Consider the following 8,171-nt stretch of genomic DNA (forward strand, 5'->3'; position numbering starts at 1 on the left):
CCCCCCCCCCCCTCTTGACTTTCAATTGGTATCAGAGTAGGTCTCACTATTTCAGTGTTTAACCACACATGAGCAAAGATCCAATGACACACTATCAGATTCCAAACGTTTTACTTCAAGATGACATTCTTCACACCGACCACCATACTTCAATGGACAACATTACTCTCATTGGAAAGACAGATTCAGAATCTTTGTTCCTCAAATGATCATCAAGCATGGATAGTGATCAAGAAGGGCCCAAAGCCTATTCATGGACTGACTAAAAGGATGTCACTGAAAAGCCATTTGATCCTGAATCATTTGACATCACTAAGGAACAACAAGAGGTAATTCAAACTAACGCTAGAGCTATAAGTTTGTTATATTGCGCAGTGAGTGTAGCCGAATATGACAAAATATCAACATGTGAAACTGCGAAAGAAATGTGGGACAAACTAGAAGTGACTTATGAAGGAACCACTAAAGTAAATGAAACTCGGATCAGTTCTCTTGTAAGCGAATATGAGTTATTGAAAATGGTCGAAGATGAAAACGTTGAATCCATGTTCTCGGGATTCAGTAAAATTATATGTGAACTCAAATCACTTAGAATGGTGTACTTTAATGCACTACAAGTCAGAAAACTCATTAGAAGTCTTCCTAAGGCATGAGAAACTAAAGCTGACATTCTTGAAAATGGAGATCTGCAAAAGATGACATACGATGAACTTTGAGGCAACTTAATAGCCTATGAACAAAATCATATTAACAGGTACAACAAGAATGATAAGAAGAAGACAGTGACATTCATAGCCGAGACATCTGATATTGGAGAAGAAGTCGATGAAATCAAAACGAAAGAATGGCTCTTATAAATTGAGGAGTGAGACAAATGCTTAGACAAAGAAGACAAAAACCTCAATAGAAGAACGATTTCAATAGGAATGATGATCGATGCTACTATTATGGAAAACCAGGACACATCAAACAAAATTGCCCAGAACGAAGAAAAAAAAGTAATCGAAGAAACGAAGATCCTAAAAGTCTGGGAGTATGGGATCAAGGAGAAACAACTGATGATGATTATGATGAAATAGCCAACCTATGTTTCATGGCACTAGGTGAAACAAGTGAGGTAAGAGCATTTAACTGTCTTCATTGTAATGACTTACAGAACTCCTTGGACATGGTTACTGATGAATTACAGAAGGTTATTGACGAATACAATAAGCTTGCTCAAGAAAAGAAAGACTGGCAGATTCTTCTCGAAGCAAGTCAAATTGAAGTTGACTTACTTACAGAAGAACTAGAGGAAATAAAAATGCAGCTGAACAGCATCAGAAAATCGCCTAGTCACAGTTCTGTTCGATCTAACCTAACTGCTCTCTATAGGAGAAACTCTCCTAATCGTAGTTCCAACAAATCAAATAAATCTAGTTCTAATTCTTATTCTCATGAAACTTCTGTTAAAATTACCTGCTACACTTGTGGTGATCTTGGTCACAAATCTTTTAATTGTAGAAAATATTCTTCTGAAAAATGGATTTGGAGACCAAAAGCTACTAATCATCAAGGACCCAAAAATACATGGGTACCTAAAAGAAACTAATCTTGTTGTTTTGCAGGAGCAATCGAAGAAAACCTACAAAAAAGGAATATGGGTACTTGATAGTGGATACTCCAGGCATATGTGTGGAACGAAAGAAAACTTCAAAACCATCAAAAAGATCGATGGAGGATTATAAGATTTGGGGACAATGCTAAAGGAGAAGTAACATGAGTGGGAACCATTACTCTAAGCTCATCATGTGATCTGATTGAAGTATATCTAGTTGAAGGGCTCAAGTACAATCTTCTGAGCATCAGTCAACTATGTGATGCTGGATTCCAAGTCACATTCAACGCAGCAAGCTGAATTATCAATCATCCTGAGAAAAAGCTTACTCTCATTGGAGATCGAGTAAATAATATATATATTTTAAATAATGTTGATTTTCCTTCTCTTACTTGTCTCACTGCAGTCACAAGTGATCCTTGGCTATGGCATCGAAAACTTGGACACGCAAGTATGCATGCTCTTGAGAAATTTTCTAAACTTGAGCTAGTCATTGGCTTAACAAAACTAAAATTTGAGAAAAATCACATTTGTGATGCATGCCAATTGGGTAAGCAGACTCGTTCATCTTTTAAAGTAAAAGACATTGTAAGTACCTCTAAACCTCTTCAGCTTCCTCATATGGATTTATTTGGTCCTACTCGAACTGCAAGCATTGGAGGTAAAAGATATGCCTTTGTAATTGTCGATGATTTTTCAAGGTTTACATGGGTAATATTTCTCTCTCACAAAAATGAAGCATTTGCTAATTTTGAAGCATTTTGTAGAAAAGTTCAAAGAGAAACATGTTATTTTATTACAACTATCCACAGTGATCATGGTGGTGAATTTGAGAATAAGGCATTTGAAGAATTATGTGCTCAAAATGGGTTCACTCAAAACTTCTCTTTGCCTAGATCACCTCAGCAAAATGGAGTACTAGAAAGGAAAAATCGTTCTTTACAAGATACAGCAAGAACTATGCTACTCGATCGAAATCTCCCGGACCAGTTTTGGGCAAAAGCTGTAAGTACTGCTTGTAACATTCTTAACAGGTGTCTCATCAGGCCTATACTGAAGAAGATGCCTTATGAACTCTGGAGAGGAAAGAAACCAAACATCAGTTACTTTCATCCTTTTGGTTGTAAGTGTTTTATCCACAATAATGGTAAGAATAATCTTGTGAAATTTGATCCAAGAAGTGATGAAGGTATTTTCCTAGGCTATGCATCGTCTAGCAGGGCTTTTCGAGTTTTTAATAAAAGAACCTTAAGTGTTGAGGAATTTGTACATGTGGTATTTGATGATACTAATCCAAGAGTGCATGAAATAGAAGTTGGTGATGATGAAACTGCATCATTCAATCAATCTGAAGCCATCTCAGAAGTCATTACTGAAACTAATACTGAAGAGCTAGCTACTGCAGAGGTGGAGTCGACTACTCCAGTTAACAAAACTAATATCCCAGGGAATGGAGACATAATGCAAGCTATCCTGAAAACTTCATTCTGGAAAGACCAGATGATAAAATTCAGACAAGATCTTCTCTTCGAAAGCAAGCCTCTTTGGCCCTTGTATCTCAAATGGAGCCAAAATGAATAAATGAAGCTATGGAAGAAGAATCTTGGATACAAGTAATGAAAGAAGAGCTTGATCTGTTCGAAAGAAATCAAGTATGGACTCTTACTGAAAGACCAAATAAATGCTCAGTTATCGGAACAAAATGGGTATTTCGAAACAAGATGAACGGAGAGGGAAAAGTTATCCGGAATAAAGCAAGACTTGTAGCTCAAGGCTACTCACAACAAAAAGGTATTGACTACGATGACACTTTTGCTCCCGTAGCCAGGTTAGAATCAATTCAAATTCTTTTAGCATATGCCTCTTATAAGCGGTTTAAACTTTTTCAAATGGATGTCAAAAGCGCCTTTTTAAATGGTTTTATAAAAGAAGAAGTGTTTGTCAAACAACCCCCTGGTTTTGAAAATCCTTCTTTCCCCGACTATGTCTTTAAACTTTCTAAAGCTCTCTATGGTCTTAAGCAAGCTCCAAAAGCTTGGTATGAAAGATTGAGTACTTTTCTTACAAATAATAATTTTCATTGGGGTAAAATTGACACAACTCTTTTTACTCAGAAAATTGATTCCAACATTCTTATTGTTCAAATTTATGTTGATGATATTATTTTTGATAGTTCTAACTCCTCTCTCTGTGAGAACTTTGCAAATCTTATGAAAGGTGAATTCGAAATGAGTCTCATGGGAGAACTTTCATTCTTCCTTGGTCTACAAATTAAACAATGTGACAAAGGTATCTTCATCAGCCAAGGTAAGTATGCAAAAGAACTCATAAAAAAATTTGGCTTGGACAAAGGTAAAGCTTTTGGAACTCCTATGAGTCCCTCTACCGGTAAGGAAGCTTCAACTCAACTTTGTGCTAAGGGGTTCTTATGACCTTAATTCATATCCAAATCCATTACATACTAAAGAATTGACCCCTACACATATGAGCAATTTAAGAATTACCAGACATGACCTTATACGTAAATGAAGAATAGTTCGGGTCTTAACTTAGAAATTTTCGGGGTGTTACAACCTCGCATCCCAGCTAGGCCTAGTCCTCGTGTCACAATCCCTCTTGCTTCACCTTCCTCTTGATCTTATCAGGGGTTATATTTCTTACCCGCTCGCTTCATAGCTTGATTGGCAACCGCGAGACCTTACTTTAGACTTCGTTTTGCAAGGTTTTTTTACTTTTTGTTTCATACTTAGCCAAATTTTAACTCTTTTCACCAACAAAGTATAAACATCATCTATAAATTCAAAACTACATAATTGAGTGAAAAAAGAGTATCAAACTAAAAAACACTCAAGATGATATTTAAATATGAGTGAAATACGACTAAAAAGAGTATAAATTCACCCAACAATATCACCCCATACTTAAATCTTTATTCATCCGTGAACAACTAACAAGACACTCTCTCACCGTGATCAACTACAATGTACACTCCAAACATGTCTTCTCCTATGTAGATTACCTAAGAAATGTTAAACATTAACACTACTCTCATACAAAGTGCTTACATCAATTCCGAACAAGATAGTTTAATCAAAATATCGCAGTCTAAAATTGGCTCACTAACATAATACATGGGGAAATTACAATCATATCATCAATCAAAGAAGTTGATTAGGTCTTCAAACCATCTATGTGCCCTCACTTTTTAAGAGAAATGTCCCATCACACAATCGAGTTATAATTTTTAGGCATATAATTAGAAAGATATATACTTTCACTCTCACAAACAAATTCACATGTATACAAGATATACCACAAGAGCTTGCCGTTAGTGTCATACTTCATTAATAAAACCATCCTTGACCAATATAGTACATGAATAGTTAAATTCCACGATACAACACCAAAAACCATCCTTGACCAATAAGTAAAATATATTTAAGATTGCTGGAAATTTATGAAAAACACTTGAGCACGGAAGTTGTAAGAATATTTCATATAGCTTGAGGGGTACTGTCAAAACACTATCCTAAATGTAATTAGTGTTTTCTACTATTAACTAGAAGCACTTAAATTAATTAAAGATTTATTAAGAAAGAAAGTTTAGCATGATATAATATTATTGAAAGGAGGATTATTTTTTCTTGGTTGTTGTACACCCAAAGAAAAAGACATTGAACATGTATAGATGAAAACCCTCTCATAAGAAAGGATGAATAATTGAACAAATACTAATTTTAGATGATTGGCAACCAAACAATAACTGTCCCATAATGATCGTTTAAGGATATTCAATACAAATTAAAAGTCTATTGTAATTACAGACATAAAGACGCTTTTAAGAAATTGAGTACAAAGGGTACGTAGTAGAGGCTCATCAATTGCGATATGTACATATTCTTATAATGGGTCTATTATAATAATGACTATTAATAATCGTGACATAGAAAATTGCTTATACGGTTATACCTATACATATCGAATAGAAGGATCTAGCTATCTACACTAGGGATTGAATACTACTTATCAGACAAATATGAGTTGTGGTGCAGTAGTGGGATTGCTTCGGTTTTAATCAAAAGTGTCAGATTCTAGTCCTGGGTATGCAAATTTTGTTGGGAGCGCCACCCCTGGATGGGCTCTGCAGTGTACGATTCGAATTTAGTCAGAGCTCTAATGCAGACTTCGGACACCGGATGTAAAAAAAAAGAGTACTAGTTATCAGGCTGTAGCTTTAACGTGCATATATATATATATATATATATATATTATGGGAATTTTTTTTAAGTTTATTCAAAATTTGGGTTTCATACTTTTTAGTAGAGCAATATGAATACATTATAAGTTATAACGTACGTAAGTTGATGAAATGAGTAAAGTGATAGCAAGTTTAACCTATAGCCTACTTGTGTTTCTGAGATCAACTTTAGCATTTTCGATGTTTTTTTAATTTTTTTTAAAGACGCAACAATTGAGTTATATATGTTGCTACAAAAGTTCGTTTTTGAATCTGATATAATAAATTGTAAGTCAAATGATCGTTCATAAAATTAGCATCTATTAGTTTGTAACAACGTTTTTGCAATAAAATAAATTCCAAATATAATAAAATTGCAATAACGTTTTTGCAATGATCATGATATTTTTGCCCAATTTTAATAAATGGCAACAATTTAATTAATTTGTTGCAATCTTAGAAAATATTTGGTTTTTTTTGTTGCTAATGTATTTAATTTAATTAATAATAACTTATGCTATTGTGGGCTAAAATAATAAAAAAAAATCAGATTTCCGTCAAAAAATCGCGGTCTTTTGTTTTCACCAAAAAATTGTAGAAGTTTCCCAATTTTTCATTTTCTTTTTCCACAAATTTAAGTGCGCCTCTTTAGTTTTCCCCAAAACTGAAGCTAGGTTTTCTCCCTCATTATTTCACCGAGAGGGTTGTTCTTGATTTTTCACTGGTGAGTTTTCTTTTTTGATTTAATCTCTTTTCACAAAGTTAGGTGAATTCTTGTGTATAATTATCTCATGACTTTGTCTCTTTGATTAAACTTTGTTAAATTTCAATTGTCTTTTATTTCTGATACTTTCAATAGAAAAAGATCTGCTTTTTTTTGGGGGGTTTGTGGGTATTTGAATTTGGTTAAACTACTTTGATCGATTAGGTTTGATTATTATTTTTTAATTTGGTTTGGCCCTATTTCGATTCCTAGATAAAGATCTATTAATAATATTAGCAACACTTAAATAAACTTATGTTTCTCGAACTCTTCAAAAATATAAATCGATATTATATCGGATAGTACTCCAAGTGCAAGGTTAATACTCGCAGTATATCCTAGTGCTACCGAATTTCAACATCTCCAATATGTATTTCCTGTAATTTCTTAGTTGCACCGCTCCTTTAAGCTTGAAAAATGTTAACAACAGTGCTCTATTGTTGAGTCTGCACAAAAAAATGGACACTTTGTTGTATAATCAAATTTTTATATTTTTATATGTTGTATTTTCTATGTACCCCTGTTAGTTTTTCTGTTGCTGTCTTCTGGTGATAGTCCATAGTTGATTTTGAACACTCCCTAAACAACAAAAATAGAAAAATAAGTAACAAAATAAGAAGAGTAAGGTTGTTGGAAGATTCCTCAAAATGGAGAGTTTTTAGACTCACAAAGGTTGATCTTTTGAGTAACTTGTATGCACTTCGCACGTCTTTCTCCATTGCTGGACACCGTAGAGTGTAGTTTGAGTTGTATAGATTGTTGCGGCATGGTAAAAATTTGAGCATTTCATATTCCATATAGATTGCTGACTATGAAGGATGGTGAAAACTTAAGCATTTCATATTCCACAAAGAAAGATCGTCCTACATAAAAGATAGCAACTTAAGTTGTCTAAAACCAAGAGCAAAAGTTAGGAAATACTACCTAGATCAGTAATACATTTATTACGTGCAAAAATAAGTATAGTGCATTCAGAACCCATAACGTCTAAATTATGAGTCTGATTCATCACTGACAGCTACTAACATTTTTATCACATTGAGCAGTCTTAAGATATATTCGCATAAAAACATATGCAGTTGGAACTGATATACTAAATTGCAGTCATGTGTTGAGCATCATTCTTTCTTAATATGAAATATGAATGTCCTTAGTAATATGCTAAATGTAGAGCAAAATATACTATTTGCCACTATTATGAGAACATAAATCTATCATTTCAAGAATCTCCTTCCCTTGTAAAGGCTTTATCCGAAATCAACACCAGATCCTTCCTCCACCAGTGGAACATAAACTTCCTCATATATATTTTCATGCTAATAGCATTAAAAACAAACCAACGGGATTGGGCTTCTTTCTAACAATACCTTATATCTCTAAGAATCGGTCTGTCAAATTAATGGTCAAGAAAGTCTCTTTCATGAGCTCAAACTTTTGATGCACCAGGTGATCAGAATGACTAATTTCCATACTTTGAACAAATCTATTAACTTAGCAAAGAGAATAATTATACCTCAATTAGCTAGTCTATTAGGATAGATTGCATTCTCTCATTGATTTCAATTTGTTTATGG

The 8,171-nt window shown here is 33.9% G+C and overlaps 2 protein-coding genes and 1 pseudogene across 3 annotated transcripts in view; 2 read left to right on the plus strand and 1 right to left on the minus strand.

Annotated features, from left to right (window-relative positions):
* The window catches only part of LOC125870580 (peptidyl-prolyl cis-trans isomerase FKBP15-1-like), a 1,082,853-nt gene that overhangs the window by 381,027 nt on the left and 693,655 nt on the right, over positions 1-8,171 (plus strand). The gene's annotated exons all lie outside the window — the stretch shown is intronic.
* Positions 1-8,171, plus strand: part of LOC125870566 (U-box domain-containing protein 9) — an 841,044-nt gene that overhangs the window by 367,779 nt on the left and 465,094 nt on the right. The window lies entirely within an intron of this gene.
* On the minus strand, positions 7,032-8,170 carry LOC125869671 (G2/mitotic-specific cyclin-1-like; annotated as a pseudogene).

This window comes from Solanum stenotomum, chromosome 7 (genome assembly GCF_019186545.1).
Source record: "Solanum stenotomum isolate F172 chromosome 7, ASM1918654v1, whole genome shotgun sequence".
NCBI lineage: Eukaryota > Viridiplantae > Streptophyta > Magnoliopsida > Solanales > Solanaceae > Solanum > Solanum stenotomum.